Below are 8,377 nucleotides of genomic sequence, written 5' to 3'. Positions count from 1 at the left end.
ATAATTATGTAAAAACTTCACTGGGCCATGAAAAGTGCTGTTAGAATCCTACTCTCCTGACACAGAAAAAAATATTCCAAAGTTTCGCATGAAACCTTACCAAAATTTTTACATTTTATACATACGATCAAGGAATTTTTATCAATTCATGTTAACCACACGATTCTAGCAGCACTTTCCAAGTACTATAGAATACAAGCTTTCAATACAAACAAAAATTATATTTCAAAGTATGCGGCGTAGTGTTGAACTTTTGCATCTTTGTTGTTATAAAACGACAGAGGAACGGCTCATCGGGATTCCAAAGCACTGACTGTGTTCATTATAAGAAAACATGATAAGAATATATCAGCGTACATGATTCTTAATCTTTAATTCCTTATGAATCACACATAACATTCACGGTATATGCCTTAAAACTCCCATTTCATATATTTGTTTACATGAATTCTCGTCACCTTTAATTTCACTCGGCAAATATTTGATCAATAGTTATGACGTCATGGGTTTGGTATTTAACCCCTGTGCTAAATAATTAGCTATTTATACCACCCAAAAACGACAAGATTTAGTTTATATTATGTTTTGAATTATTCCATTCTTTTCTTGGACCTGAAATTAAACTTTGAAGATAGATATTGAAAAATTATTATTTCTAAAGTTCACGTCATACAGCTTACTATGACGTCATATTGTAAAGACAAGTAGGATATCTCTGGGTGTAGCCTTAACATACCCGCGTTGATTGTAAATTACAAAATTTTGACCTGCTCCGTGATCCGATTTTCGCATTTTTAAAGTCTAAATAAGTTTGCAATAAACCATGATATTTAAAAAAAAAATTAATACACATCATTTGAATTTACTGTAGAAATCTTTCTTCCAAATTTGGATATATTGTGACATTCAGTAAAAAAGTTATGAAGGTAGTCCACGAACTTTCCGAACAACCCTCGTATATAGTGTATTAAACTCCATATTACGCTTATGTCGGATAACTTTTAACATGTACAAAAGGCAATCAAGCAACGAAAATCTTTAGGAGAATTATTTATTGATAAAATTTTCATCTCAACTTATTTTTGAAAATTATTTTCAAGAAATATAAATTTCAAGAAGAAAATATGAACAGTCGCTCTTTGTAATATAATTTATGCTTTGAATAAATTCGGAATTTTTACATATATTGCTAGAAGCTATATCTAGCAATAGACGCTATATTTCCTATGAGTCAGGCATTTCAATAACATTTCGTAAAGACAAAAACTATACAAAAATAATTTTTATTATAAATATTTAAAACACGTTTTTTTTATGTTATCAAGATTGTTAAAAATCTTCATTAACTTAATATATTTATGAATTAAATTACGTGAAATGATAATTTTATTTTCTCAAAGAGGGTAAACGTGTTACATTCCATGAAAAAGACTTTCCAGTCATTCTACGATAAATGGACCAATTCAGGGTATAAAACATGAAAAAATAAGTGTTTCAAATAGCAAAATGAACATTATAATTCACTAAAAGACATATCAGTGAACTTGAAAATAAAGAATCGTCCACAAATATGGTATTGTTAACTTTTTACAACAATTTTAATATACCATTGATTATAAGGTAATGTTACGGAAGTTAATGCTTGATAAAGTCTGATTATTTTTTAAATAAAACTGAATTTGACCAATTTTTCGTTTCTGATGTTCAATATAGAACGCTTAAGTATAACTCATAAAGTCTGACATGAATCCGAAATTAAGTTAAAAGTTCGGGAAAAAATATCGTTACGGAAGTTAATCGTTACGGAAATTAATTCCCAGCAATAAAAGTTAAAAATCTCGGCAATAGTTAAAATTAAAGTTTGTTTTCGGATAAAAAACAAAAGTATGAAGCATTTCGCTCCCAAAATAATGAAAAAATATACCTTTAATGCAAAAACTTTCCTGAATTACCGTTACGGAAGTTATTTTTTAAGAGAGACAACTGATTTTGTCTAATTCAATTTGATATGTCGAAAATGTAATCGTCTAAAATAGCAGACTCGCAACTAGAATCGATGATATTAGATACCGTGGTCACTTTCAGAAAAGTTTCAGTTCTTTTTGAAATCTGCATTCTGTGCATGAAATTTAAAACAAAATCGTTACGAAAGTTAATCGACATACTATGAAAACGACGAAACACGTCGGTGTGATTAACACACCAATTACATCCACAAAACCACCTAAAAAACAACAACAAAAAAATCTTTAAGCAGCAATATCTGTGGGGCGACATGATGTGCAGTGAGGGTAAGGCACATAATGTCGCCAGCGACTAAATGTACATGTGTAACTTTTAAGGCGGCGACAGTATGTACTGATGAACGACAATACGTTCAGTGAGGGTATGTACATATTGTCGCGGACGACAATATGTACCGTCAAAGGCCAGCCTCAGTTTAAAAATGATCTCACTCAGAGAATGCTTTCGACTATCGAATGAGTTAGGAAACAGAAACAATATGCAAGTGATAGTGGTACATTCTAGTAAATAAGGAAACTTGACGATGGAAAATCTGAAGCCATCTCGTTTGTCATACAATTTAGTTGTAAGTTGGCCCTTATCGTCTATAGTTAGTAAAACATCTAAATATACTGATGTGGCAGAAGCTGTAGTGTCTTTTATTTCAAGTTTACTAGGAGTTCACTGAATTTGCTTATGATTTAGATCTTTCAAATTTTGAACAGTGTTTCTTAAATAGATATCTTATTATAATTTTTTTTTTCAAATTCTTTCACAACATCAGGAAGTTTAAGTAATTTGTTGCAAACAAAGATTCATTGCCGGCTCCAGCAAATGCTCTACCAATCCCCTGTCTTTATTTTTCTCAAAAATACTAAATGCTGTAAAGGAGAATTTTCAGAAGTATTGTGCTACAGCATATTATAGAAGCGGTGAAAATCAGGAGTGGATTCTCAAAAGCTTGAAAAACGAGGGTCGTTCCAAAAATAATGCAAAAGGTCATTTAAAAATAGGGAAAGTATGTTAAGCAGATTCTTAATACTTTCAATCCCTCAAAGCAATCCCTGTTTACATCTACACATGTCTAAATTCTTCGTAGCCATGACCAGAAAACCTCAGCATACTCATCTTTAGGGATGCCCTAAAGACACTGATGAATAGCACTTTCCATGATATACCTGAAATTGTAAAATCTTCATTTGATTGCTTTCATGTGTTTTTGGAAGAAAAAGATCTCACAATGGCTGAGATCTAGCCAATATGGGGGATGCCCAAGCTCTGTATACATTCCTTTCTTCACAATTTTATTTATTTTTCTATGCTTATTTGCAGAAGCGTTTTCAAGTGCAGAAAAATACTCCGGGGACCGGTATTTGAGCTTGCTTTGCAGAAAATCTGCTTATTTTTCCTGAGTGAAATTTTGATAATAAAAGTTACCATTGATAGTCCTTCCTTTGGCTGTATGTGCATATTTTACTGGACCTCTTGAATAAAAAGAAAATTAATAAAACATATTTGGAGTCCTTGCTTCTCTTTGCGATAATAGGACAACAGCTTTCTCTTTGATTCCACATTTTATTCTTGATCTTCCTTTTCGGCTATAAAATGTACACCCAAGTTTCGTCATCCATCACTCAAGTTTATCAAATTTTCTTTTTTGTAAAAATGTTTATTTTTAGATATACCATTGGCACATTTAACGTGTGTTTTCTCTTAGGCATAGTAAAGAAATAAGGCACCATCTGATAGAATTATTGTTAAATTTGTTGTATTTGTTGGAAATCTATAAACTGTTATGACGATAAAATGCTTCGTGTATTAGCAAAGTCTATCAATGGAAATTTGGCATTTTCAGTATCATGTTGCTCACAGCATCGATATTTTTTGTGTCCCTACATATTTCGATCGACCAGTTTGACTGCGATCTTTTAGTTGTATTTTTTTTTACTTTTGAATTTCCGAATCCATCTGAAAACTATACAGCGTGAAAGACTAGTCTTTCCACATATCAAAATCATATCTTTAATATAGGTTATTCAGGTATTTATGTAATAAAGCACATTTTTCACACACGCCCTCATTTTCATCTTCTTGACAGAGATCATTTTAAAACAGTTTTCACCTCAGTGTAGTGACCATGGTTACTTCAAAATTGAATTCCTTTGCGACCACAATAGGAAAAAGCATTAGGTTTTCTATGATTAGTAGTTCTTTAATAGAACTTTTCAACTGTTAAAAAATAAAATTTATTACTTCTACATTTATTATGTTAAACTGTATGTTGCATTATTTATTGAATGACCCTCGTATCTTCAAGTCATAAAAAATTTCAAGTGGATTCTCAAAAACTTGAAAGATATTCAAATCATAAGCAATTTTAAACAGTCAGCATTATAAAAGTTTGGCTTTTTGATTTTATACAACCATTCCTCACGATGAATTAAAAAAAACTTTTTTTTAATGCCATAGGTAACTGCTCCTATGAAGCAAAATTTATTCCAAACCTTTTACATGAGAAAAAGTAAAAAAAAGAAAAACATACTATGGCTTCAAATTGACATGCAGAAATATCGACGATATTTTATCAATTAACAATAATTAGTATACTTATATTCATTTGTCCATTTGAAATTTCCCAAAGAACTCACAATAAAAGATACTACAACATCTGTCACATCTGTTTCATATTTGGATGTTTCACTAACTATAGACGATAAGGACTTACTAAAAAAAAGGTCTATGACAAACGAGATGACGTCAGCTTTTCCAATGTCATCTTTCCTTATTTATGTAGAATATACCTCTTTCAACTCCATACTGTGTTTCTGTCTCCCAACTATTTCGATACTCAAGAGCATTCTCTGAGTGAATTCAATTTTTAAACTGAGTCAGGGCACTGAAAGATAAGTTTATGTGATAGGGATTTCTATAATCTCGTTTAAAGTCAGCATTTGTAGTCATCCGCTGATTCGAATCCCACTGCTGGACATGGAGACTGGCCTTCGGATGAGACCGTATAAATTGATGTCCCGTGTCGCAATAGGTGCTGGCATAGAAAAGATCCCTTACTGTTCAATTACCCTGAGTGCCGAGTATATGTCTTAATTTGCAGCCCTTGAGAGGGACGTTTAACAGCAAAAAAAAAAAAAAAAAAAATTACCATCTAAACCACTCTTGACATTTGATTTCGGCTAAATTTTGAGAATGCCTATTCTTTATAAAAATGGCAAACAACTTCGATACGTGTATTTTCTTTTTTTGGGGTGGGGTGGAGTGGAGTGGGGGTTGGGTGGGAGGGAAGAGGACTGCATGAAGTGAGAAACGTTACAAATCAAATGGGAAGCAAGGAATCTCTAGTTATTTTGAAAGAAGGTTCCATTCAAACATAGAGATGAAAGCCGAACGTCTACATCTTGTCTCGTTAATACGGATATCATCTCTCACTCTTTTTCTCTCTCTCAATTTTTCTTTATTTACTGGTCAAATTAAGAAATATGGTTTCAGCTGTAAACAGAATTGGTCGAACGTTAATTTATTGTGTAAATACGTCAAATTAAATAATTATCATGCCAATTAAATTCTTCGGGCTGTTTATAATCGTGGTCATAATAATTCAGTCGTAACTGATAGGTACTATATAAAGGGTATTGAATTTACAATGACACGATTGTTCGACTTCAACAAACAAGAAAAGGCGAGAAATGAGCCATCTATTAATGTTTATGGTAGGTAATTTTATTGTACTTTATAATGAATTTAAAAGGTAGAAAGTACCAGTTTATTTTGATTTGAAAAATATTTTGTAGACAAAAATACATATGACAGGTCTTTCAATACAGATTGCCTTTTCCCGTTATGTACAGAATTGTTTTTCAAATAATAGGCAATGATGAAAATAGTTTTGAATGTATTCGGAATTCATTTTATTTATTATAATGTCAATTACCGACTCTAAGTATTGCTGAACTGTACATTGGTCATATATATATATATATATATATATATATATATATATATATATATATATATATATATATATATATATATATATATATATATATATATATATAACATTATTGAGGTTTTCCTAGCATCTGTAGTTGACTAGTTTATGCAATACTTTCATGCAATACTTCATAAATGCAATAAATAAAGTTTTGTAGCAAAATCAAATAGAGGTTTTATTCCATAGAAGACGATAAGAAAACTCTCGCCAGAAATAACGTAATTAAATTAGGCATGAAAATCATTACTGTTTTGAGATAAAAATTATAGTCCTTTCTTTTTGCCTTTCTGAAAATGTCCATTTCTCATCATCTGTTCTATAAATTGTAATAAATAAGAATGATTATTGTACATGTATGTTGTTTCACGTAGGGTTCGAGAATTTCTCACTCATATAGAGAGGTCACCATTTACCGGTGAAGGGCTTCATTAGAACCTCAGAGCCTCAGATCCTTGAGCAGTTAGGGATCTTTATCGTGCAAATACTGTCTTGACAAGGGGCTCGGTTTTAAAGGTCACATCCGGGAGACCCCTAAATTTCACTTCAAAGTGCCGAACGTTTGGTGAAGGAACAGTTGCTACCTATTTTTATCGAATTAGGTCAGTCGCGGCCGGGGATTAAATCCACGACTTTCTGACCACAACGCGTGCGCTTTAACGACTGAGCTACCATAAAATTATAATTAATTAAATGAGTCATCATAATTAAAGCTTATTCTACATGCATGCATCTTATCAATCAAGTCAAAAGAAATATTAGTGTACTTGTTAATCATCTCTTACATATATCACTGCAGGTATTTGCAATATATTTTACTTTAACATCAGCCTATTAAAATTTCTGCAGCGATATATAAGATCTGACTAATTAACTAATTAATGTACTGGATGCACTGAAATATAAGAATTTTTGGAAATCGAACACCATCAGAAAATATTATTGTGCCTTCATTTTTTTATTATTGTAACTGTGCAGTGCAGTAACATGCTTTTCAAATTACCTGTATATTCACTTATTTTATTAATAATCAGGTGTGTTTTGCATGTTTATGCAATACAGTGTCTGCAGTGCAAGAAAAGGATGGCGGGAACACGGAATTCAGAGCGACCTTTATTGATGATTGCTACCTTCGGTGCTGGCAAGACTACTCTCACTGCTTCCGAGTGTTTAAATGTTTTATAAGAAATGATGGGTGTAAAGAATACTGTGGACTGAGAAACAAAGCGTGTTTGGAGTTGTGTGACCAAAGTGAAATACACACCTGAAATTAGGATGATATTTTCAAACACTATTTGAAATTCAAGCAAGAGAATAAATGAAATAGCTAAATGTAACTTGAATTTGTTTAGTAGTGAAATAAAGGGTCCATAATATTCACTCCTTAGTATTCGCTTTTGTTCATCTCAAATGCCTCAATATCAATAGGCAAGAATCTTGGTGAGTGAACTTGTCAATAAAAATAAATAACTAAAGAACACAAGTAAGGGAATCTTTTCCTACCTTTGTAAAACGATGTATTTTAAAACATGCATGTACTATCATTGTGCCGATCACCTTGAGCACAATGTTTTCATCGCGCATTAGTATAAGTAGTTATATTTTTTATCTATTTTCATCGTAATTTTTTCGCCATGTCTAATAAAATAAAATTGTTCTACGGGTGAAAACAAGATTTCAGTCACCCATGTACTAATTATATTGTACTCTGAATCGAAATTTACTTGTTAAAAAGTTTTACAGACAAAGATGATTTATTTTACTGAATCATTGAGATTTTGTTATGTGTTTGTACTGCAGATAGTTATAAATAAGCTAATTTTTTGCATCAATAAGGCTTCTTTATCGCACTGTTATATATGTAGGAAACATCAAAAGATCAGAATTTAATTTGATGGTCGCCACTAGTGTCAAACAAGATGCTCAAGTTATACACAAGGACTAGTAGCTACATGTCAATCAATTTCAATCACCCAATGATGGACCTAAATTCACTTGATTGACGGGGGTATACAGACTAGTTAAATCTGAGGGCAGTGCTTATTTTCTCGGGTTTTAATTTTGAAATAAATACAGCAGTTAAGTATATATTCGTATTTTCAAGCTAGTACCGAGGTACTTAGCTACTGAGCTTTATCTAGTCTTTTTTTGTAATTTATTTGATTAAATGACAGTTTTATACTGTACTTACAAAACACCATTCCTATAATTTTAAGGTGTATAAGATTCAACAAAAATTAGCTGCGAATAATCGCCAGTTTCTTTTAGAGTTGCACTAAGCAAACTTTATGGATATGAATAATGTGATTCAAAACAAATGCATTTACATATTATACGACGCTTTTTCAGCGAGGCTGAAAGCAGAATATC

Source organism: Saccostrea echinata, unplaced genomic scaffold (genome assembly GCF_033153115.1).
Source record: "Saccostrea echinata isolate AGI-Se365-2 ecotype Australia unplaced genomic scaffold, CSIRO_AGI_Sech_v1 ptg000028l, whole genome shotgun sequence".
NCBI lineage: Eukaryota > Metazoa > Mollusca > Bivalvia > Ostreida > Ostreidae > Saccostrea > Saccostrea echinata.
This window is presented reverse-complemented; position numbering follows the sequence as displayed.